Raw genomic sequence first — 25941 nt, 5'->3', positions numbered from 1 at the left:
TGACATTGTTGGAAATAGGATGTATAATACAATGCTGATTTTTTAACAATAATACAGTGTATCACAGGAAGTCATGTTAGCTTTTGTTCCACTGAGGTGTATATTTTAAAATTATTTTTCCAAGTTATACTCAGTCTCCTACTTTCTCATATTCCTATAAATGTGTAACATTTTAATTTGTTTTTCTTTTAGGTATATAGATGACAACCACAACCTAAAGTAAACATTATTTTTCATATTAAATGATGCTATTTGTGTCGATATTACTTGACTTTTTAGGAAGCCGAGAAGCACAGAAGTTGAAGAACAATGTCTAATTAATACTAGGTTTTCTGTGCATCACAAGTCATGTGTGGGCCATCTATGGGTCAGATTTTTATTATTTTTAAAAACTTGATAATTTTACCATATATCTTTAGAAGGGTAGCTGTCATAACTCATTAGAAGACAAGAAAGTAATTTCAAGAAAGTAAAAAAGAGATGGTGTTTCTGAGTCTTATTAAAAATAAAGTCACTAAATAAAAAGCACACACACAAGCAATTTAACAATGGAATTCAATGTTAAAATTAAGCAACAAAAGATGCTTACTTTTAGGAACTTAAATATTTTCCAGTATAACCGGACACTTTGATTAAGTCAGACCTAACTCCCTGACATGCCTCCTGGGTCTTATGTGGAAACTTCTCATTTTATGAGACATGTTCCTAGAGGTAATACCAGGAAAGAAAGAGGTAAAATATGGGAAATTATGTCACTAAGGAATAATATTAAATTGGACTTCCCTCTCAATCTTCTAAGTCTGCAGTTCATTTTGTATTTAGAGTGAGTTTTGGTGAGGGGTGTTTTGTACAGGATAGGGAAAGTATAATGGAGTAAGGAATTTGTGGGTTCATATGGTAAACTCTTATTTCCCTACTTATTAGTGTCAAATAACTGAATATTGCTCATCCATATAAACGAGTCTAAAATCAATGGGGATTGATTAATTGATTATAGGTCAAATGAATTACTCAGGACACACACACACACACACACACACACACACACACACAGAGCTCTTTTAATAAAGATAGCATAGAGCAGTGCTCTTCAAACCATCCTTACAGGCCAAATCTGGTCTTCCATTTGTTTTAGTATGGTACCAAACTAAGAATGATTTTTATATTTTTAATGGTTAAACAAGTTACAAAAGAAACATTTTTCATGGAATTTTGTGAAATTCAAATTTTGGTGTCCACAAATAAAGTTTTATTACCACCACCACACTTCCTTCTCTCTGAACTGTCTATGGCTGCATTGACAAATACTGTATAGCCCACAAAGTTTAAAATATTTACTTTGTGGCCCTTGACAGAAAAAAGGTTGCTGATTTCTGTCTTAGATTATTCTGACATTAAAATTGCTAAAAACCATGCTCCAATAATCAAGGTATAAACCCTATAGTACAGAAACATTTTTAGTAAACAAAGTTTTCACTGTGTGTGTGCACATGTATGTGTGTGTGATTGGATGTGTGTGCTTGTGTCTGTATTTTAGGCAGTGCATATAATATGGACCAAGAAATATTTTATGTGGTTGACTCATCCCATGTAAAATCCCATTAGATAGCATAGAAGAATCTGAAAACTTCACAACTTTTCTTTTTCTGCTTGCATTGCTATAATTTTTGGCCTGAAAGTGGTTCCATGATTGAGGTTGATTCTGAGACCTTAAGGTTATTTCACTGTAAGTGTGGTTTCCCAGCTTCACTTTTAAGATTCTATTTCATTTATAGAATAAAATCACATTGTAGTGTTTCCTTCTAGTTTCACAACAGATCCCATGATTTTAATATTCTACTACTTTTAGAACTAATTTGGGAAGAGATTCCTCATCTTAAACATTTGGAAACAAGTGCATTCTTTAAGATTTCACTTTAAAAAATACAACGTTATATAATCATTTGTAGTTAGTTTTCCTTGACTAATTGTGCCCTCTACCACTAAATGAGAAATGTTACTTAAGTTAATGATTATGTTAGAAATTTTGGAACATGAACAATTTAAATGTTTGTTTTCTTATGTTTAAGGCAGATTCCTTATACCATTTATTTTGGAAAATTCCCCATTATTTTCTGAAATTCACCATATTTAGTTATCATTACCTTCATACTGACAGTTAATACATAGTGTTTGTATTGTCTTTTTCTTAATAGTTTCCCATTTTTTCTAGCACCATCTTTCTTCCATGAACATCAAGTGTCATAGTTTTGTGAAGAAGTTTCATATGTTCCTTCTTGAATCTGGTGTAATAAAATGTCAAGTTCCATGAATCTAAATAAAATTAGCATAGTATAATAGGGAGAAGATAAAATAAGCTAATCAAATACATAAGTATTTAACAGTTTTGCCTGTATTCCAGCATGCTATTATAGGGTTTCAGGGGAGGATGCCATAACATAATTATAGACGTATACCCTTCTTGTTTATATATATTGGAGATATATACTTCATTCTAGCCTCTTCGCCCTTGGTTATCTGTAGCTTCCCAATCCAACAGTGAGAAACCTGTCCCCATCATCCAGTATTTACTTATTAGTTCAATTCCTGTATTCAGGTGAAGGGTGGCAACTTTATCAAGCAGAGTCCTCCTTTTAAGCTTTCTGCTATTAATTTTTAATTTAATTCCATGATTTCCACTCTTTTAAATTTCTGGAGGTGTGTTTTATACTCAGATTATGGTTTATTTTGGTGAATGTTTCATTGAGAAGAATGTTGTTGTCTGGAATGTTCTATAAATGTCAATTAGAACAAGTTGATTGATTTTGCTGCTCATATAAACTCCATCCTTACTGGTTTCCTGTCTGCTTGATCTATCAACTACTGAAAGAAGAGTGTTGGAATATCCAACTATAATAGTGCATTTGTCCATTTCCTTTTTCAGTTAGTTCTACCAGTTTTTGCTTCAAGTATTTTGATACTCTGTACACACACACTTAGGATTATGTCTTCTTAGAGAATTGGCCCCTTTATCATTAATGCCCCTTTTTATCCCCATAATTTCCCTTGTTTTGAAGTCTGCTTTGTCTGAAATGAATATAGCTACCTCAGATTTCTTTTGATTAGAATTAGAAATGTATATATTTCCTATTCTTTACTTTTAACCTCTCTGAATCTATATATTTAAACCAGGTTTCTTGTTAACCATATAATTGGGTCATGCTTTTTATGCATGCTAACAGTCTCTTTCTCTTAATTTGTATATTTACATCATTCATGTTTAAAATGATTATTCATATAGATGAATTAATATTTTCCATTTTTGCAACTGTTTTCTATTTGTTGCATTTGTTCTCTTTCCCCCTCTATCTCTTTGCTTTCTTTGGCTTTAATTTCACATTTTGTAAAATTCTCTGCTATCTCCTCTCGGGATATCAATTATACTTATTTTTAAATTTGAGTGGTTGTCCTAAAGTTTGCAGTATAATGTTTAATTTATATTAACCCACAAATAGTATACCAATTCATGTGTAATGCAGGTAACATATCGATATAACAGAGTATTCCTAATTTTCCCTTCCCATCCTCTATGACATTGTGTCACTTGTTTCACTTAGCCATATGCTGTAATCACTCAATATATTGTTACTAATATAAACAGTTATCTTTTAGATAAATTGAAAATAATAAAAATAAAATATTTTACTTTACCTTTATGTATTCCTTCTCTGAAACTCTTTCTTCTTTAAGTAGATAAGTATTCGTGAAGAATTTCTTTTAACATTTCTTGCATTGTGAATCTGCTGTATTGAATTCCCTCAGTTTTGATTTGTTAAAGACATTTTTATCTTTCATTGTTAAAGAAAAAATTTTTTCTAAATATAGAGTTCTAGGTTGTTATTTTTCCTTTCAGCACTGTAAGTATTTAACTCCACTGTCAGCTTGCTTACATTGTTTCTTATGAAAAGTCCATTGTAATTCTTATCCTTGTTTCTCCTAGAGAGTATTCTTTTTTCTCTTGGTTCCTTCTCTAGATTTTCTCTGTTTTTGGTTTTCTGTTTCTGTTTTGGTTTTCTGAATATGACATACTAAGGTGTAGTTTTTTTGCATTGATTCCACTTCTTGTTCTTTGAGCTTCCTGGAACTATGGCTTGGTGTATGCCATTAATTTGGAATTTTTTAGCCATTATTACTTAAAGCACTTTTTCTGTTCTTTTTTTTCTCCTCCTTGTATACTAATTACACATGTTACATCTTTTGAAATTGTCCCAAAGATCTTAAATGTTTCCTTCTGTTTTGTGTTTTGATATGTTTTTAAATAATTATTTTTGTTCTCTTTATTTTTCATTTGGGAAGTTTCTATTGATGTAAGTTGAAGCAAACTGATTCTTTCCCAGGACATTTCTAATTTGATAAGACTATGAAAAGCAGTCTTCATCTGTGTTACAGTGCTTTTGATAACTAACATTTTAAAAATTCTTTATTAGATTTTTCTGTCTTTCTGCTTACATTACTTATGATTTCTTTCACTATGTCAACTTTTTGTTATTAGAGTCCTTAATTTATTAATCATAGTTATTTTAAATACCCTGTTTATTAATTCCAAAATCTATGCAATTCCTAGGCTGATTCTATGCTTCCTTTGTATTTTCTGTTTTTTCCCCTTGCCTTTTGAAATCCCTTGTAATTTTGTTGTTGTTGAAAGCCAGCCATGTATTAAATAATAGGATATGAGATAAATAGGTACTTAGTGTGAGGATTAATTTTAGCCTAGTTGGGAGCAAACATGAAAGTTTTCTGTAGCTGTAAGTTCCAGAGGCTTCAGATTCATCTAGTGTTCTTATTTTTATCTCACTCTTGTTTTTGGTCTTCCTGAATACCACTTCTTAGAGAGAATCTGCATCTTGCAGCTTTATCAGCTATAATCCATTGTATTACACTGGAATACTTTTGGTGTGAGGGACAGGTGTGTGGGGGTCTGATTATATGTAATTTTTTTAGAGGTTCTGTGTTTCTGGGCTGTGACTTTCATAAGTATTTCTTCAATTGGAAGGATTTTTCCTTCTTAGGTGAAATAGAAAGGCTAAAATAGGATATAGTGTGTGGAAAGACCTACCCTCAGTTGGGATAAGGCTCTGGTAAAGTCTTCTTTCCTTGAGAGTAGAGTTTTGATAAGGAATAATCTCTAACCATATTGTACAACAATTAGTCTCTTCCCTTGCCAGAGGCAAGAGAATGTCTTTCTTGAATTTTCTCTGTGAGAATCTTGGGGGGTTTCTGGTGGTAAAATTGATAATAGTGTATCCCGCTCAACACTGTAGCCTCCAATAGTTTCTCATTCTCAAGCTAGTCCACACTCAGACTCCAGCAAATTGTCAAAATTATCATTTAAATGTTCATAATATTTTATGGTTCTAGTGACTTTGTTCCAGTTGGCCATGTATGGCTGCTATGTTCTTGATTTAAATCTCTCCAGATTTGGGTGTTTGTTTGCCTTGTAATCTCCGTTCTCTAATGGGTCCAAGAAAAGTTGATTTTCAGTTTGTCCACCCTTTCTTGTTATGGTGGTTGTACAGAAAAGAGTGTAACTTACATGGTTTTTACACATCAATAGTAAAAAAAAAAAAAAAAAAAGTATCCTTACTCCATTTGTGCCAGGTGGGGAAGGCATGGATACGTCTTTCTTTCATAGATCTCAAGCTCAAATATCACATATTTAAAATTGTCTTTCTATATAAAATATACACCTTCTAAGATTACTCTGTAGAATATCACTTCATTTAACAATTTAAAACTTTTTTTTTTTTTTTTTTTGCGGTACACGGGCCTCTCACTATTGTGGCCTCTCCCGTTGTGGAGCACAGGCTCCGGACGCGCAGGCTCAGTGGCCATGGCTCACGGGCCCAGCCGCTCGGCGGCATGTGGGATCTTCCCGGACCGGGGCACGAACCCGTGTCCCCTGCATCGGCAGGCGGACTCTTAACCACTGCGCCACCAGGGAAGCCCAATTTAAAACTTTTTAATTTGTAAGTTTAGTCTAATTGATAGGAACAGTCTGATCCTGATCCCCAAGATGATGTTTGAAATGACAAAGACTCAGAAAAGGCATTACCAGATATGGAATTTACATGATTAAGAAATAAACATTTATTGTATAAAGCTACTAACTTGTTTTTAAAAAGACAACTCCTGTATGCTTAAATGTATATGGTCTATCCTTCTCAGAAACATCAACCTGCTTCTAACTGAGGGAATAGACTGCAATCCAATTCAAATAGATGATTTATAACATACGTTTTTGACTTAAATAGCTGTCAATAATATAATTAGTTTTCACCAAAAGAAGAGAATCAGGCATTTAATGGCTTTTGTTTGATGGATAATAGGAGAAAAAGAGACTAGATCTTAGCAAAATTTGGTCAACCTCGAGTCTACATGAGGGTAGATGTCAGATGTACAGAAGAGAAAAGGTGAGAAAGGACTTGTATGAATATGGTTGACCATTACCAATATCCTATGGAATCCATGTTGATTTGCTCTTTATAGTCCTATATGGCAAATGAAAAGATTTTTTAATATATGAACTTGTTTGTAGGTAGGATGAAAAATCAAAGATTAGCTGTATAACCCAGATAATGACTCCTAACTCTGTAATTATGGAAGTAATCAAAGATTAATATTTCCTTCATGAAAAATGGAGATGGAAAGAACACGTTGGTATAAATCTTGTGTATAAACCAACAGGAGTTCAACAGTTTTATAAAGCAATTTAAAATAAAATATTTCTCAGCTTAGATTTACATTATATAGGCAGTGTAACTATAAAGTTGGCAGTTCTCTTATTACAAATGTAACTTTACCATGGTTCATTGAAACACTTTCCTACTTCTAAACCTGAACCTCATCTTAAAAATAAATTAACATCTTGGCTTGCAATACTGTATTTTACATCTTGTACTTTAGAAGCACTGTAATATCTTTCATTACTCCCCAAACACTATAGACAGCTAAATTTATGTTTATTATATTTCATTTAATCATTAATATAAGCTGCAGCAGCCAAAGACCTCATTTGGATTATCAGCAATTACCTTAAACACCATAGATGGGATAACAGAAACTTAAAGTTTTCCCTTTGTGACCCTTTTAAAATCAAAGCACCAGTGTTGACATTCTGAGACTTGCCACTTCAAAAGACAACATAGACAATTAGAGTAAAATTACCCAAGTGCTCTGGTTTTCCACCACCTCTTTTGGAACAAATTTTGATGACAAATCTAGCACAGTGGTTAGGAACATGGATTTCAGGGTTAGCTAGAACTTGAGCTGAAACCCTGATCCTGCTATCCTCTTTTAACCTCAGTTTCTTTTTCCCTAATATAGAGACAGTAATAGTACTTACCTGACAAAAATATACTGAAAAAGATAATGTTATCTCTGTGTTAGTATTGAGACTTGAACAGAGTAAGCATTCAAAAAACGTTACATTATTTGAAGGATATTCTTTTAGCCTGGAGCTCTAAAATCTGTGATTTTCTTGTACTCTGAGGTCATAGAAAAGCAAAATTGGATTGATTAAATTATTCAGGAAAATGTTACCTTGTAAGTTGATTAAATTTTATTCTCTGACATTTTATCACCCTATTGGTATATGTACTTGTGTGTATGTATGTGGGTTTACATTTTGGGAGGGAGTAAAGGCTGTTAGTGTGAATTAAATTTATGACTATATTATCTTACCAACTGGTGAGGTTTTTATTCTTCAAGGAAAAAAAAATGCATTGGGGCCTCCAAAGTGGCACAGTGGTTAAGAATCTGCCTGCCAATGCAGGGGACACGGGTTCAAGCCCTGGTCTGGGAAGATCCCACAAGCAGTGGAGCAACTAAGCCTGTGCACCACAACTACTGAGCCTGTGCTCTAGAGCCCGTGAGCCAAAACTACTGAGCCCATGCACCACAACTACTGAAGCCCATGCGCCTAGAGCCCATGCTCTGAAACAAAGAGAAGCCACCACAATGAGAAGCTCGCACACAGCAATTAAGAAAGCCCCCGTTTGCTGCAACTAGAGAAAGCCTGCGTGCAGCAACGAAGACCCAACACAGCCAAAAATAAAATAAATATATTTATTTTTTTAAAAAAGAAAAAATACAACTTCCTTAATTTGGCATTCAAGATCCTGTATTCTGAGCTTCATTGCCCATGATAAAAGAGTGAGTGGGAAAAGTTTTTACAGTTCCCATTGCTGCAGTTGGTCCCAAGGCAACAATAGATATTCATCATCTCTCCTCTACTAAATATTCTGAATTCCCCTCACCCTGCCTTATACTTTTACTGATCTAGCTTGCTTTTCCCGTAAGTTTTAAAATAATTAACTTCCTACCAAGTGACTGGTTGGTCTCATTAAGGGATGGTACCCTATTAGGTACTCACTGTTGGTCTCTGCTACTTATCTGGTTTAGTGGAAGGGAATGCAAACAACTGAGTTTATGCATAACTACCATTCCTGTCACTGTGAATACTCTGTTCATGAGCCCTTTGTGCAAGCACCTCCATGGTTAAGGACAGAAACTGGCTGACATACACTGGTTGAATCCTTTTATCCAGTGGTTGTCCAACATCTCTTCTGCAGTGGGCACTTTCTAGGGGGCATTGATGTAAGACTCAAAGATCTATACACTTAGTTCCCACTCCTATAGGTTCCCATCTCTAAATATTCTATCGCCTTCTTCTGTACTCTGCCAATGTGATTCTGGCATGTTGAACTTACTTATTGTAGGCCATCTTTGTCTCTAAGCTTTAAGGAGTCATTACAGGTCCTTGTGAGAATACTGAATTCTGAATCACAGGAGGTTGCCCTATTTTTAATAAATCTCCCTTGTCTTGCCTTATATTCTGCACTGCTCTCAGTGGAACACTGTAGGAATAGTCTCATCAATACCCTGTCATTACATAATATAAGGGTTCTTCAGGTTTTTGGTGAATAATCCATACCAGGGACAGACTTTCTCCATTTATGCCAGGACAAGGTTTGATCCCAGTTATTGAATCTATAATTACTGGGATAGGGCAGTAGGGCAAGTACAGAACTTGAGGAGGGCAAACATCCTCTGTCAGGCATTGACCTCACATGAGACCTTTGAACAGTGTCCAGGCACAGTGTCCTTTGAACAGTGTCCAGGCACAGTGTCCAGGCACAGACCTTTGAACAGTGTCCAGGCACAGTGTCCAGGGACAGACTTTCTCCATTTATGCCAGGACAAGGCTTGATCCCAGTTATTGAATCTAGAATTACTGGGATAGGGCAGTAGAGCAAGTACAGAACTTGAGGAGGGCAAACATCCTCTGTCAAGCATTGACCTCACATGAGACCTTTGAACAGTGTCCAGGCAAGGGGAGCAATGTTTTCCTCTGGCAATGATGAGAGATATAGGGGTTGAAAATTCTCAAGCACATTTACCCATTCAATGGCTCATCCAGGGTCTTGATGTCTCATTCTTCCCTATAATAGCCCTGACTTTGGCATAGAAGATTTTCTGGGGCTGTGAATTGATATTTGTTTGTAGATACACCTCTCTTGTGATCAAATGGTGGCCCTAATTGTCAGTACATTCTGCACTTCAGCAGCAGAAGAGAATCCCAAACACTGCTATGAAGTCTTTCTGCTTTTACAGTCCTGAGTTGATAGTTGGCTGACCTAAGACTGTCATTCTCTTTCTTCAAGACTTTTATTTCAGTTATAAAAAGTCAATATGCTCTGCAATTCTTTTTTTTTTTTTTTCTTTTTTTTGCGGTACGTGGGCCTCTCACTGTTGTGGCCTCTCCCGTTGCGGAGCACAGGCTCTGGATGCACAGGCTCAGCGGCCATGGCTCATGGGCCCAGCCACTCCACGGCATGTGTGATCCTCACAGACCGGGGCATGAACCTGTGTCCCCTGCATCAGCAGGCGGACTCTCAACCACTGCACCACCAGGGAAGCCCATGCTCTGCTATTCTTATATTTATCCCCATATCTTTAAAGTTCTAGAACATTGGCTCTTAAATTTTACACCACTTTAAAATCACTTGCAGAGCTTTTTGAAACACAGATTTGGGGACACCCCTGATCCCTGAGTTTCTGATTCAGTAAGTCTGGGAATTGGCACAAGAATTGGCATTTTTACCAAGTTTCCACATGATGTTAATGCTGGTGGTCCAGAGACAACTTTTTGGGAACCAGTGTGCTAGAGAGCTATTGAAAGCCAGAACTTCCTCTTCCATTTCACATCTCAATCCATCATAGATGAGAATCTATGTAATTGTGTTGCTGCATCATACCTGAATTATGACTTTCCAGTTTTAGTTTGGATTCACCCAAAAGCAGACTCTGCACAAAGATTTGGGTGCAAGTAATTTATTTGGGAGATGTATAGGTCTGAGTCAGTTAGGATACAGGACTCACACAGAAATTTAAATATGGAAGTCTTTATATAAAGAAGTATTAACTATAAAATGAGATTGGAGTAACAGAGGTTAGCTAAACCTAAGGAGGAAAGAGAACTCTATAGAATGTAGAAATAGCAGCTATAAGGAACAACCACTATCCCAAGTGCTGAGATGGAGTGCCAAAGGAAGGTCCTCTAGTAGAGGGCCTCCACCTCTCCACCACATGTGCACACACATACACACACACCTCCATCTTCAGGGCTAAGATCCAGACCTGGTTGAAGAGGATGTACCTCTGGCTCAGTGAGTTTAACTGAGGCAGTGAAGATGCCTAAGGGGTTCTTAGGGGAGCCACCCACAGGAAGATGTTATGCAAATGTCACTTCACTTCAAAGCTGCTCTAGGTAATGCCATGAAAAATCATTTTTGGGAGGTACTGTGCTGGAGGAATTTTGCTGCCAAACCATCTGAGAGGTGTGCCCGGAGAAGCTGTTCATGGAGTGCTGACTGCCAGGTGCCCTTCATATGCTGTTGTAGCTAACGTAAAGGAGGACACTGAAATCAGGAGAAACTCCCTTCCTCTCCAGGATGTTTCTCCAGCATCCTCTACTGAAACAGCTTAATATTGTGCCAACTGGCAGAAGAGAAATTCTATAGAGCTTAACTCCATTATCCCAGAGCAGGAAACAAAGTGTAGATTTAAAGCAAATGAATTAATAACTGGCATAGGAAGCAAAATGTAGGAGTGAGGAAGTTAGACAGTAAAAAAAGAAGGTTCATAAAATTTAATTCATGAGCAGATTACTCTTTTAGGAAGCTAGAGTCCCTACCCACTGGGGATCATCTGATAGAATTTCTGGAACACAAATCAGAGTAATCCCATAGAAGGAGAAGCTGGGGTTCCCACTCACAAATTCCCCTTCTTCATTAGTTGGGGTAACTCCTAGGGTTGTTCCTTGGCTTGCACTTCTGATCGACTCATGCAAGCCAAGGTCAGACCTGACCTGAGGCAGAGAGAATCAGGAAGTGGTAGGTTTATGTGGAAACTTTGTGAGATCACTACTTGGCTAGGCCATTGGATGTAGGCGGGCACAGCATGAACAGCATTCACTGTACTATCATGAAGTCCTAATAAACTAGGATCTAGTTCACGCACAGCTAGAATAAAGTGGAAAACAAAAGAAATATATCCCCAGAATTCACGTTAAATAAAATTGTCTAGACATTTCAAAAGGTTTGTATAAATTCTACTAGTTTTGTCCAAGTTCTAAGACATTCTGATAATGATAGTTAACACTTAGTGAATACTTACCATGTTCCAGGCATTGTCCCAACTGATTTTTTTAACTTTTTATTTTATATTGGAGTACAGTTGATTAACAATGTTGTGTTAGTTTCAGGTGTACAGCATCATTCCAACTGATTTGCTTACTTCGTCTCTTGTTCATGGTAAAAAGAAAAAGTTAGATACTATTATTATTATTAAGTTACAGCTAAGGAAACCTTCGTTTAGAATGTTTGACTTAAGTGCCTAAGTCTCCAAATACAGAAATTGCTGAAGTCTTCTTACCTTTGGTTCTTAGATTCCTAATCCCACACTCCTAATCCCTGGACCATGCTGTATTTGTGTTGCTTTGTACATTGTACTTGCTCAGATAATGTTAATCAATAATGATGGCCTTCAAAACAAGAACTCTGGAATTCAGTTATCTAAGACATATCAAGCGACATTCTCAGGTACTATTAAAACCTGTCAAATTTGTCTCCTTGCTTCCCATCTCTTCAAATTCAAACCATTCTGTACACTGTCAACTTCTCAATATTTCTGAAATACTTGCTTCTTTATATCATCTCTCTGATACAAATCAATGTATTCTGACTAAATCTTGTTAATCTATTCTAATTCAAAATATCCCTTTCATCGAGCTAATCCTTATAGCACTCTTTTATTTCTAGCTAAGTACATACTTATTTATATTATTGTTTTTTATATTAATATTTTAATGTTAATGCTATATTTTATGCTATGTCCCTTTTCATACACAAGATAATAAACTCAATGAAGTCAGGAGTTAGATATTATGAATCACTCATATTTGCTCCAGTGCCTACCATTGTTGAATCCATGTTAATTCAGTAAGGACTGTTTGAATAGGCATTGTTAAAAGTAGGAATAGCAACAACAATCCATGCAGTTTTTGTTCGTAAAGAGAATTAATGAGAAAAATCCCATTATCCTAATTCAGAGTGTTCCATTTAATCTAGGTTCTACTGTACTATTTTCCTTCTCTTTTCTGAGTAATTAAAGCCCTCCCAAGCAGATTAAGTACACAGAGATATAGCTTTCCTTAATTTTATTCTCCCTTTTAAAATCAACCAGCATTAAGAAGAGATGCTCTTATCTCCCAGTCAGAATTTGTTTCTTCCTCCTCCAAACAACTCTTGTAGCCTTTAGTTTATAACAGCTCAGTGAATACCACAGAACATAGGTTACCTTGTATTAGTCATGTATGTACTTATTCATGTTTCTCACTAGGCTGTGAGATCCTGGAGTTCAGGGACCCTGTGATTTTAATTTTGAATCTACAAGCATACCTAGCAGAGGGAATTGCACATAGGGACACTCAACAACTATATGATGAGTACAGTTTGATTTACTGATATCTGGAAGTATATCTAACAAATAAGGGTAACTGTATATGGCAAGCAAATCTGTGGATATTTTCACATACCCTACTATTCTTAACTCCTCGTCAGTATAAGATGTAACTGTAAAACTTGTATTTTACAAATGGGGAAACAGTCTTACAGAGGGTGAAAGTGGGAATATTAAAGCTCCAAATACACATTGTGGCTTCCATCATATGTTTTATATAAGCATTCCATTTTTTACTAATTGCACCAAATGCTCAACACCATCCTGTAATTGAGTATTCTATTCCTATAAGGTGAATAAAATGAGGCTCAAGGAGGTTAAGGAATTTATCCAAGGTGAGACAATGCAGCTAGAACCGAAACTCAAGTGTTTCTGACTTCTAGGACCACGCTCATCCCATGGTTACACACTGCTGTGTCTAAGACACAAAGAAATAAAAGGCAAGATTCCTGACCTCCGGAAATTTACAGTTGTATTTATGAAAAGATTCTGAAGGCCAGTAGAGTTAGGAAGAGGCAGCTTAGGTGATTTTTTCTTTTTTTTTTTCCTGTAAAACACTCCCTCATCCCAACGGTCATAATGATTTTTGAGTAAAGGTCTCAGGTCGTAGCGTGCATAGTGATTACCCAAAGAGCTAATTAAAAAGGGAGACGCAAGCGGGAAGAGATATGGGAATATATGTATATATATAACTGATTCATTTTGTTGTGAAGCTGAAACTAACATACCATTGTAAAGCAATTATACTCCAATAAAGATGTTAAAAAAAAAAAAAAAAAAAAAAAAAAGGCAGATTCCTAAGCTGCATCCTCCTGGTTTCTACCACCCTGGTTGATAGTGATGCATCAGGATCTTGTAGAAAGTTTCTTTCAAAGAGACTTGAAATGACCATCACTGAGCTCTGAATCGAATGCACAGCCAGAAAAATGAGTGGATAAATTGCTTCCCACCTCTCCAGACTCAGATAAGAAGCAGAAGGAACAGAGCTCTCAGAAAGAAAAAAAAAAAAAAAAAAAAGAACAAATAAACAAAAATAATAAAGACTGAAAATACACACATCTCCTTTGTACGAAGTAAGGCTCTTCTTTACCAAGTAAGTGGAGGTTTGACTTTGCAGCTCTTAGCAGGAAAGTAAGCACCATGAGGGCTTCTGAGAGCACTGCACTGCAGAAGAACTCATGAGCACAGAGGTAACAGCCTTAATTAAAGGTAAAGGAGAAAAGCAGGGAGTGAAGCAGAGAGGTAAAGAGGAGGGATACAGGCAGCCCTGAAGGAAGGAGAAAGAAGGGCAAAGAAGAGACATTAGGAGTGTAAGAAATTGCGGTAACAGAAAAACAAGAATAGATTTGGAGAAAAGGGGAACAACACCGTGCTCCACTATTACAATCTGGACAGCCAGAGAGGGCAGTTCTACTGCATGCTTTATTAAACTGACTTCTGCATTTCTCCCCAGGCTCCCCATTTAAATGAACACCCAGGAGCCCAGCTTCAGTTTCCAGCAGATCACAACACCTTGCACATTGGATACACTACTATGACTCTAGAGAATGATTTTTTTTTAAACTTAAGTCAACTTTCATGGAACAGTTTTTATTCTTATGATTTTTTTCATTGTAAGTGAAGAACTACTCAATAGACAAAGACTGGGAAAAGTCATTATACTAAATAGTTCATAGAGAATTTTGTTTGTAATAAGATCAACAAGGCATTAATGCTCTAGGCCATTGGTCTGGGCTTAGAAATAATTTTTTCATTGTAAATTTTTTTCTAATATTTTTTCTAGTTAAAATATAATTTAACTCTGTAAATAAACGTCCATCCATTTACAACTCACTAATGAATACCAGTAACCCATACTCGAAACTTTAGAATCTTTTTTTTTTTTTTTTTTTTTGCGGTACGTGGGCCTCTCACTGTCGTGGCCTCTCCCGTTGCGGAGCACAGGCAACGGATGAGCAGGCTCAGTGGCCATGGCTCACGGGCCTAACTGCTCCGCGGCATGTGGGATCTTCCCGGACCGGGGTACGAACCCACATCCTCTGCATCAGCAGGCGGGCTCTCAACCACTGCGCCACCAGGGAAGCCCTAGAATCATTTTTAACTGCTCATATGTGATCCCCACATCCAATAAATGTCTAAGTCTTTTCTCTACTGGGTCTTCTCTTGTTCCTCTTGGGTCTTCCAACAGTATCCTTTCAGAGTATCAATCCCTGGCTATCTCATGAATGTTGATGATCCTTTGTCTGAGACCTTCTCTTACTGTAAACTTCATAGGTTAAGTTCTCCATTCTCATGACTTTAATTACCATTTTTATGTTGATAACTTCCACAACTATATTTCTAGTCCACAACACTCTCTTTAGATTTATTTGCATATTATCAACTGTCTTCTGGTTATTGTATATGGATGTAACACAAACTAATGTCCAAAGCTGAACTTTTTACACAATCCTCAAGGAACACTTTCATCTCCTTCTGTAATCCTTAACTCAGAGAATAGTATCACATTCATCTAATTGGCCAGACCAGATGCTCTTTCCTCCATTATCCCTCATTTAAATTACCACCATCAGAGACACTTTATTAAAATGGCAAAGTGATGCCTTGCTAAAGCTGGGACTCAAATGCAGCCAGAGAAGAGATAGCAACTGTAATCACTGATTTGTTGAAGTGACCTCCTTCTAATCCCATCAGCATCAAAGATGGGAGTGTGTAGGCAAGGGAAGAATTCCTGTATGGAACACATGAAGAATCTATTCTCTGAGCTTTTGTGAGAAAGCAGGAGAATTTTCAGAAAAGTCTGTAGAAATACTTTGGGAAGAGCAATACCTAGCAAGTAAATATGTAGGAGCTCACACCATCATTTATAAGTTATTCCAATGAAATGGGACATTATTCTGGAGTCAAAAGCTGGATAAATGGATGATGCTATTGCAATTAACACATACATTTTATTCTAGAAGCAAAGAAATGTAAGCTGTGGAAATGGAAAAAATCCATAAATGGATGTAAATATGACATATACCTTTTCAAATTGCAGTTAATTTGATTTTAAGGAGAACTCTATTATTTTGGAGAAGTTTGAATACAAACTAAATAATTATAATAGTTGAATTTTTGTCACAGTGATATATGGAGATGGAATAATAGAAGTGATTACAATAAATTAGGATGTTTGTCAGTGTAGATTTGCTTTCAGAAATGGGTGAAGATACTGCCTAGCTAGTTACCCAGTAATATTTTGAGAGTAAAGAAAGGACTGAATCTAAACAATGGAGAGCTGTTAGGAAGCCAACAGGAATGAGGAGAAATGGTGGCAGGCACTTGGCTTCCATGAAAAAGTCAAATATTTAGAAACCACTTACAGCCCTGCGAAATGAGGCACTCAGGATCCAGTCAGTAAGTTGGCTTCCTAATTAGCTGACTGACATACAGAACATGTTTCACCATCATACATCCTTTCCCACATCACCAGAATCCTAGACAAGGGCCCAAAATACCCAGATGACTACAGAAGGGAAAAGAGGTACTTTTACCAGGTATTCAGGGAAGATGCTATCCATTATTGCCCCTGGATCAGGAAAGGTTTTAACACTTAAAAAGGAAACATCAACCATTATATTTGACACTGTAGTCCCTATTAAGTTGAAAATATTTAAGATTAAGCTACACTGGTTCTACCCAGGAGTAGGAAGATTGTACAGGGTGAACTGCAAGGACTCTGTGATGACCAGCACATCTTATCTCAGTAGACATGCTTCAAATGGAATAGAATTTAAGGCAGACAAAATTTGCAAGCTATGTGAAGCTTATGTTAGTGGTCGTGTGTGTGTGTGTGTGTGTGTGCGCACACACGCACGCACGTGTGTGTGTGTGTGTTTTCTTCTAGCTTAAGTGTATGAGTCATTTGCCTGAATCCAATCCAAGCAGTCCAAATCACCATTGATGTTAGACTCACAGACTTCTAGTATGAATGACTTATTTGCAGCCTGTTTGTTACCTGTCAGAAAAGGAATGTTCATTGATTCTCCACAAGGGATCAGAGGAATTCAACCTTCCTGATAGTTTTTGCAACAAGAATTCACCTTACAGTCAAAATTTATGAAATAATAAAGAAATTTTATTACATATGTAACTTCTTTCCTTTTCTTTTTTGTTATAATTTCTGGTTCCATAAAGGATTTCCACAGTCATTACTTTCAGATCCTTGCCGTCTTCTTTATTTTAAAGACTTCTCTCTACCTAACAGACTTACAAAGTCTAATAGATATGGGAAAGTGTTCTGTCCAAAGGTTTTTTTTTCCTTTTTTTCCATTACACAGTCATCAGCTATCAAACACTGTGAAATACCCAATATGCTTTTTACCTTTACATCTTTAGATTTTTCAGACTAGAAAATCATTTCTACAGTTTTGGCCCTGGAGACCAGAGAGCTGGCAGTGTTGCAGATGACAGCATTTCTTGGCTGTGACATCCACCTCTGACTGCCTATATTTCTCCCTTTCCTGAGCTTAATGGGAACCTTAAAGCCATAGTCAAAACACAATAAATGCTGGCCTTAGCCCTCCTTCCTGCCCAGTTGATACTTTTCCTGAGTATAATATATTTGTTTCTATTTCTTCTTTTATCCCTTTTCCTTTTTTTTTTTTTTTTTTTTTTGATGATTACCTTGAGAATTATTTCTCCCAGTTCCAGGAGAGCATTTGCAGCTGTAAAAGTCCACTGAATTTTATCCCTGTGACAAGGAATCTTATGCTGTCATAAAGATACCTTCAGCATCCCTCAGCATCCTTAGGCACAGTGGAAAGGAATGCACTGGGGAGCACATAGTTGAAAACAGCCTGAATATTGCCAAATATCAGAGAACCTAGGTCTGGCTAGTGGTCAGCCCAGGCTCTGGCATCCAGCCATGGAATGCTGGGAGACCTGGAGGGGATTTCAAGTTGTTAAAGACTCCAGCCAATGTATTTTTTGCAGTAAAATTAAAACATTGATGTCTAGTCGACATCAACGTTACATTTCAGGGTTTATTTTCTTTCATAGAGCTTTTTGAAAGTCCACCAATCACAGTAATTTAGCAATTGGTAAGCTATATTATTTCTACAGGTCACCTGGGAAATGCGTGCTTACATCAATTAACATGGAAGCAATGTAAATGATCTGTATAATGTTTCCAAACCACCACCTCACTTTGTCAAAGTGGATTTGATGTAACATCGTATCATTTATTAAAATGCCAATAATGGTCTTCTGAATCCTGCATTAAAGTCTTCACCATCGCTACTTGTGATTGGCCTCAATCTGGGAATCAGCGTGCTCAACAACATCCTCAAGTCCCCAAAGAAAATGTTCCAGATGGTAGAAGATGCTATGCACCTCCAGATTAAGACCCGTGCTCAGAATCAAGCTGCTACCTGACCAGCCTGGACTCAGTGCCCCAGCTCTGTCTGACAACAGGGTCTGTCTGACTCCCCAACCCCAGTCTAATTCTATGTGCCCTGTTTTTACAATTGAGCTTCATTCTTTTTTGAGTTCTGTTAATTGACCTACTAATCATGTCTTCTTTTTAGTCAGTGCTGTGGATATTTTTTTTAGCATCTGAAATCTCATATGCTTATGGAAACTACCATTGTGTAAGTCTTGATGAAAGATGGGTCCCTGATGGGCAGCCAAGGGGGCAAAAATGATATTTTCTGTTTTAAAAATAGAACAAGCAGCTAATTGGAGTTTACCTGTGATTTAAGTTTACCCCATTTGACTCCTCCTGCCAGGACATTTGAAATAAATGTCCAAAGAAGCAGGAATGATTCAGAATTTATTTGGGCAGCAGTAGTGCGACATCCTTTGTAGAGCGATTGTGGCAGCAACAACCCAGCTTCCTTGTTCCCATCCATTTTCTGAGCATGGCGCTCCAGGCTTAGTTGATTTCAGTTGACTGCAACCAAGAAACAAGAAACAAACGAAGAAACCAAACCAAACAAAACAAGGACTTTGCTTTTGCAACCCTGACCCTGTAATCTAGCCAACAAGCCCAGATTTCTTGCTGTCAGCCACATAGATAACTAACCTTGAGTGCCATCCAGGCTAGGAGTCTTCCCGTCTGCCCAAACCAGCAACTATTTCATTATGGACTCCCATCATCAATTTATTTTACTCACGTTGAATGCAACTTGTGTTTGATTTCATCTATGCACTCTGTGCTTGCTACCCTGGATTCATCTTTCCCTGGAAGCACCTGCAACTGCATCAACTCTTGAAGTTAATGCATCAACTGCATCAACTCTTCCAGGACTGGTCCTGTTAAAGTGAGTGAGACTCGGTCAGAACCAGCCTTCTCTCAGTCTGATCCCATCCTGGGAAACAGGACACATTATCTTCAGAGAATTGATGGTGTGTAAGTGTTGTGATAAATGTGGGAGTATAGGTCTTTAAGAGACCTAAAAGAATCTGAACTACTTTGAGTCCAGAGTGTAGTTGCTTCAAAATTCTTGAGGAATCATTGATCTTTATTATGGGTTTTCTCAGAGGGGAGGCATACAAATTTATAAACATTTATAGAACTCTTCCCATAGAAAAACTTCCTAATGTTGAAAAATTTTAAATCACTGTATCTGCTCCTATTCATTCTTTCCCCTTGTCCATCAGTCACACATACTTCCCCTTAGATCTGCTCATCCAGCCACCAACTCCTCTGTAAGTGTGAGGCAAGAGCCCCTCCAGGAATCTCTCAACCCACTTGATCCACACCTCCTTTCCCATAAGTAATAGCCCCTGAGTGGTGCAATCCTTTTCTCACTTGGACATATCTGTTTATTTGTTTGGTTTTGCTAGGAGTAGTCCCTTAGAAACTCCAGTTCATCCTTAGAACAAATGTTTATTGATTGTCTATTATATGCAGGCATATATCCATTACACATTGAATTTACATAGAAATTGTAAGAGGGGATTTTTTTTTAATGTACTCTTTTGTTTTGGTAGATTTGAATTTAAAAAAAAAAAACCTTGTGTTTATTTGAGTGAAATTATGCATGATTTTCATTCTATCCTATTTTTCATGGTCATTGAACTAGGGATTTTGTAATAGAATCATCCCTTCTTATCTGAGAGGTATTGGTTCCAGGACTACCCCCTCTCCCACTTCCAGCATATAGCAAAATCCATAGATGTCTTTTAGTTGGACCTTCTTATCCAGGGGTTCCACATCTGCAAATTCAAACAATTACTGATAGCACACAATAGGAGGTTGATGGAGTCCAAGCATGGATGTGGAACCTCAAGACGTGGAGCTTGTGCAGACCATACAAGCATGCCTGGGTGATGATGTGCATTTGGTTTTGATTTTGGCGAGCAAAAAGACCTTGGTCCTTGTCTTCTTTGAGGAAGGAATTCCACAAAGAGACCAAGACTGTAAAGCAGGCACAGAGTTTTTCAGAAGCATAGTACTTGTGGGAGAACACACAAAGAAGCCATTTAGGTAGGGCAGAAGCAAAAGTTACACACTTGGAGAAGAGTGTGAGCATCCTCGCAAGTGAGGGGTGTGCAATAGGGGCAGCTTAGGTTGTTAATATGGAGTTAATCTCTCAGGGTTTAGGTAAGGGTGACTCCCCTTTCCCTTCCCCTACGAGCATGTCATCTGAAATCCCTTGTTTGGACCTCCCCCAGGCATCATTTTGAATCTTTCCTGTGAGCACCTAAGCAAAACCCACGGTGGGTAGGGCCAAAACTGCAATGCTAATGATATTGCAATGCAGCCAAGGTTACTAGAAGATGACTTGAGACTCCCTCTGTGCATGTGTTGGGCTGGGAAATCTTCTTGACCACAAAAATGAGGAGGCTGCAGTGGGCTGCTTTGTCTTTCACCCAATCATCAGCAACCAGTACATTTTTTATTTGCACATGTTCCATGGTTTTCAAGGTTAGAGTTCCTTGCTCAGATGTTACAAAGTGTCTGTTTTAGATGCCATTCCTCCATGCGTCATGGCCTCATTAAGTGCAAAACAAGGAGGTGGCTTTGCCTTCTGCTTAATGCGTATACATGAGGAGGCTGTCCTTGGGCCTCACCCTGTCTTTCTTGCCTCAGTTTCAAACAGCAACAAAGTGAATATTGTAGTAAACAAGTTGCACAAATTTTTTGGGTTCCCAGTGTATATAAAAGTTATGTTTACTATACTGTATTCTATTAAGTGTGCATAGGATTATGTCTATAAAATGCATATCTTAATTAGAAAATACTTTATTGCCAAAAAACACTATCACTTGAGCCTTTAACAAGTGCTGATCTTTTTGCAATAGGAACATCAAAGATCACTGATCACAGGTTACCATAATAAATACAATAAAAAAAAAAAAAACTTTGGATTGAGAGCATTACCAAAATGTAACACAAAGACATGAAGTGACCAAATGCTGTTGGAAATAGACTTGCTCAATTCAGGGCTGCCAGAAACCTTCAATGTGTCAAAAACACCATATCTGTAAAGTGCAATAAAGCAAAACACAATAAAACAAAGTATGCCTGTATAGGATTTTGACAACATCTAGAAGTAAGAAAAGTTTCCTGCATTTGGGGTTGGTTTAATTCTCCCCTTCTGTACTTTAATCAGAAATTTCTATAGTTTACACCATCAAATATAGTATAATAAGTTATATATGAGGATTGAGAAGCAGGACCATGTAGCGAGCTCATTGTTGATGAGATCATTTTAAATAATTGAGGGACTGAGGAATTTCTGGTCCTGGGAAATATCTAAAAGCTGTTGAAAGAAGAGAGAGATAAACAGAGACTTGGACACAGCACTTCAGTGGCTCTGAGAAAGAACAATCACAACAAGTTCTTTTGCCAACAAAATAGCCACACAGTTTCACAGCTTATCAATCTGTGTGTGTAAAACACATAAGAAGATCTATCATCTCACTGTTACTTTTCAGCCTTAGTTCCTGTTGTACAGGCACCCTTGGGACCCATCTGTTGGCAGAGCTCAGTTAAGGGAAACTATGGTGGTGTCAACCCACTAACGTAGGGGAACTAATTCTGTGGGACCTCGTGAGAACTTAGCAGAAGAAGGAATTGCATTCGCCTAGTGTGTAGGAAAAGCCCAGAAAGAAGCACCTCTTTTTCCATCCCTACCTAAAGTACTTCGGGGCAGCTAAAGCTTCCCTATCATTGCCAAGATTGTCTGTTCTGTCTAAATCCTCAGGATTGGCCTATGCAAAAATAAAAAGGAAAACACATGGGTATTTTGCTCTAGGAATACAGAATTGTGCAAAAGTCTAAACAGAAAGGGAAAAAGAAGGTAGGTTTCAGGGACTTGGTGATAGTTGGGGAAAAGATGAATTGGGAAGAGGCTGAAAGAGAATCTGGAGAGAATGATTACAGACTTGTTTCTCAGTCTGTAATGAATAAAGTTCAAAATGGCACCACTATCTGTAAAGTAAACATCCCAGGGAATATTATTGAAAAATTATGTACCAGAAACTGTTTAGGAAAGGGAAACATATTCCAGAGGCTATTCTTAGAACAAAGGGATGCTAAGGTGGTGAGCTAAGATGTTAAAAAACTTGGTAACTAGTGAGTCAAGGACCACCAAGCATCCACTGGCATGGAGTGGACAGCGTGTCTTGGTAATTATGCCCTTCTGAAATATCCCTAAAAGTGGGAAACATTCTAGCAAATTGGTTTTGAATGACCAAGTGTGCTTCCTGAAGAAACTGTTAATCTCACTATACAAAAATCTTCCCAAAGAATATCAAGCTTATAGAGCCCCAAGACTATTCCTGATACTGGAGACAGAATGATACAGCTGAGAGAATGGATCTGCTCTCATTAGCACGAGTCTTAAACTATGTACATCTTAGTATAATTTCTTTTTTTTAAATGCCCTCCTTGTTACAAGAAAGTTCTTTTATGTACTTATTTATGGAATTTTTAATTTATTTGAAAAACAAATTTCCCACATGGCAAGACATTTGTATCAAGATTGTAACCCAAACTTAGTATTGCCTGACTTTGGCAATGTTGTGTAACTTCTCTGGGGCTCAATTGCCTTATCTATAAAATTTGGAAATACAGTATCTGCCTCATAGGATTCAATGAGAAAATCCATATAAAGTTTTAACTGTGTCTGATACAGTATGAACTCAATAAAATGTTATTGCTGTAAAAATTTATCAAGATTCTTATCATCCCAATTATTTGACTAGAAATACTAAATGCAACCAAGTAATTATATGTTTCTTCTCTTATTTCATCACAAGACCTGAAGAGTACGGAGATCAGGAAGTGATGATGACGGGCAAATATACTTTGACATATTTGTCTTTTGTAGAGAGTGTGATATAAAGATGACAGTCAGTGATTTATGATCACCATTACCAAATAATGATACTCAATTAGTTCAAGTCATAGAATCTGAGGCAAAAGGAAAAATAAAATGAAGGAAGGAAGGGGAGGCAGAGAGGGAGGGAGGAAGGAAGATAAGATAAAGGAGGAAGGAAGAAAGGAAGGAAGGAAAGAGGGCAGGAAGAGGTCGTGTTTTTATATGTCAGGTTACTGGAGGAATTCAGGAAAATGCAACTGATTATTCATATGTTGGAACCTGTAGAGAAGATTGGGATTATCTTACATAATAGGATAGCAATTTGCTGTCGTCAGAATGTGTCTGCCCAAATCCTAACTGCCAAAGGTAATAGTATTAGTTGGTGGGGCCTTTGGAAGGTATTATAATTAGGCCATGAGGGTGGAACCCTCATGCATGGGGTTCTCTTATAGGAGATTCCACCGAGCAACTAGGTCCCTCTGCCACCTGAGGGTAAAACAGAAAGTGTGGGACCTGGAAGAGGTCCCTCACTGGATCCTGCTGGCACCCTGATGTCACACTTCCAGCCTCCAGAACTGTAAGAAATCAATTTCTGTTGTTTATAAACTATTCAGCCTGCAGGATTTTGTTTTAGCAGTCTGAACAGGCTAAAATACCATTTCTTTGGGGAACTGGAGATATACAGAGCTGATAATGCCATTGGTCGTTCCTCCAAATTTGCTTTGTTGACAATTGGAACAGGCTCTTCTGCGTTCTGAGTTTGCTCCCAGACTCCATGGGCTGGTGGCTGTGGAGGAAGAAGTGAATGGAGCTAAGAGCACTTCAAAGTAGTTATTTTAGGAGACAGCTGCAGGGCCACAGAGTTTTATGGGGCCCTCACCTCATAAAAGTCAAGAAAAAATAAAAGGAAAGATAAATGTGAAATTCATGTTTTAAGGAGACAAAAACCTGAAGTCAAGAAAAGTCAAATTTGGGTGGCAATAGAATAACAGACTAAGGGGAAAAATTGCAGCCTGAGATCTAGAGCACTCTGCAAATAGCTGGTTTGTCTTGTTGAGGGAGAGAGAATGAATAGACTATGAGTGAAGCCAGAGAATCATCCATTCAGCCATTATCACTTAAAATGCATTTTATGCTCTCAACACTGGCTTGAGTTAAAGTGAGTATTTGTAGCAATAATTTCTTCAGGGGAAAAAATCCAAACAAAAGCAAAGCAAAACACAGAAATATGCTGATCCCACCAGCTGCATCAACAACAGAGAGCATTTTTTTTTAAAGTCTTCAGATGTTAAGAATTTTATTAAAGCATCTATCCAGAAACCATGTATAATTTCCTAATGTTGCCCAGAAGTGATTGCCAGACAGATCTCAGAAACCAATGTGAGAAAGAGGGCTGAGCCAACTCCAGTAGGGTTTAGACAGACACACTATAGAATACAGAGTTCAGTAGACATTAGATGAGCACCTAGTATATGCTGGGCACTGCACAAGGAGAAAAGAAAGATGATCTCACAATGAATTTACAAATGTGGCAAATGGCCCTAAGATAACCTAAAGTGGCTAATGAAATCTGAGGGTCATTGTCTCAATTTCCACAATACTATGGAATCAAAAGTAGTTGTCAAGATGTGAACTTTGTTTCTTAGCCACAGCTTCATTTTGGCAGATGTAGGCATTCTCATTATTCCCTAGAAACTCAAGGCTGCTCAGCTGTGAATTTTAGATAATCTCAGTAAAGAGAACCTATATTTTATCACATATAAATGTTCCTGATTGTAAGATGAAATAGTATTTAATGTTAAACTAAATCAGAGACAGAGAGAGGGAAGAGTGGAAGAGGTATACACTCTGGGATTCTAATAGCTGATTTCTACAAAAGCCATCTTAAATCCTCACTGCAGGTAGAAATAAAAATTAAACTCAAAATTCAGGAAAAGATAGTTAAGGAAACTTGCAAGTTTCAATATTGACACTGGATGCAGGAAGGGGGAAAAATATCTCCCGTGAAAATTTGAACTACACTCTACCACTCCTGCACATTTGCAGTCTGAATTCACAGCATTAGTATGGTCCAAAACTCCTCAGTAGAGGATTTAATTTGAAATGGTCTCGGCTTAATAGTGTCCTCGGGTGACTGGCAAGAACAAATATAAAAGCTTCCGGGGAGAAGGAGAAATGAGAGTGAGTTCAATGCAGGCCAGTTGATGTGGTAAGATGCTTCAAATGTGAGGAGCATCCTAATTTCAGACAGATGCAAATGTGAATAAGGTGCATCATAATCTGAGGAAATCAGGCAGCTTGTGTGAGACGCTGCTTGGTCAAGCACAGTGGTTTTCATACATGCTCAGTTCCACAAAGACCATGTGGATGATTTTGACTTTGTTGGTTCTGATCTGGAGGAATTTCTTTGTTCCTAGGTGGTGTTCTGATTTTGGTCATCCTGGAACTTTGACCTAAGACATCCTCATTTGCTTTGATTTCATCCTACTCTTTGCTTATCTTTGGTTTTATTATACTTTCCTGGGTTTCCCCATTTTTTTTTGTTTGTTTGTTTTGTTTTTTTGTT

This window comes from Aethalodelphis obliquidens, unplaced genomic scaffold (assembly GCF_003676395.1).
Source record: "Aethalodelphis obliquidens isolate GAN/ISIS:26980383/991018 unplaced genomic scaffold, ASM367639v1 scaffold13, whole genome shotgun sequence".
Taxonomy (NCBI): Eukaryota; Metazoa; Chordata; class Mammalia; order Artiodactyla; family Delphinidae; genus Aethalodelphis; species Aethalodelphis obliquidens.
This window is presented reverse-complemented; position numbering follows the sequence as displayed.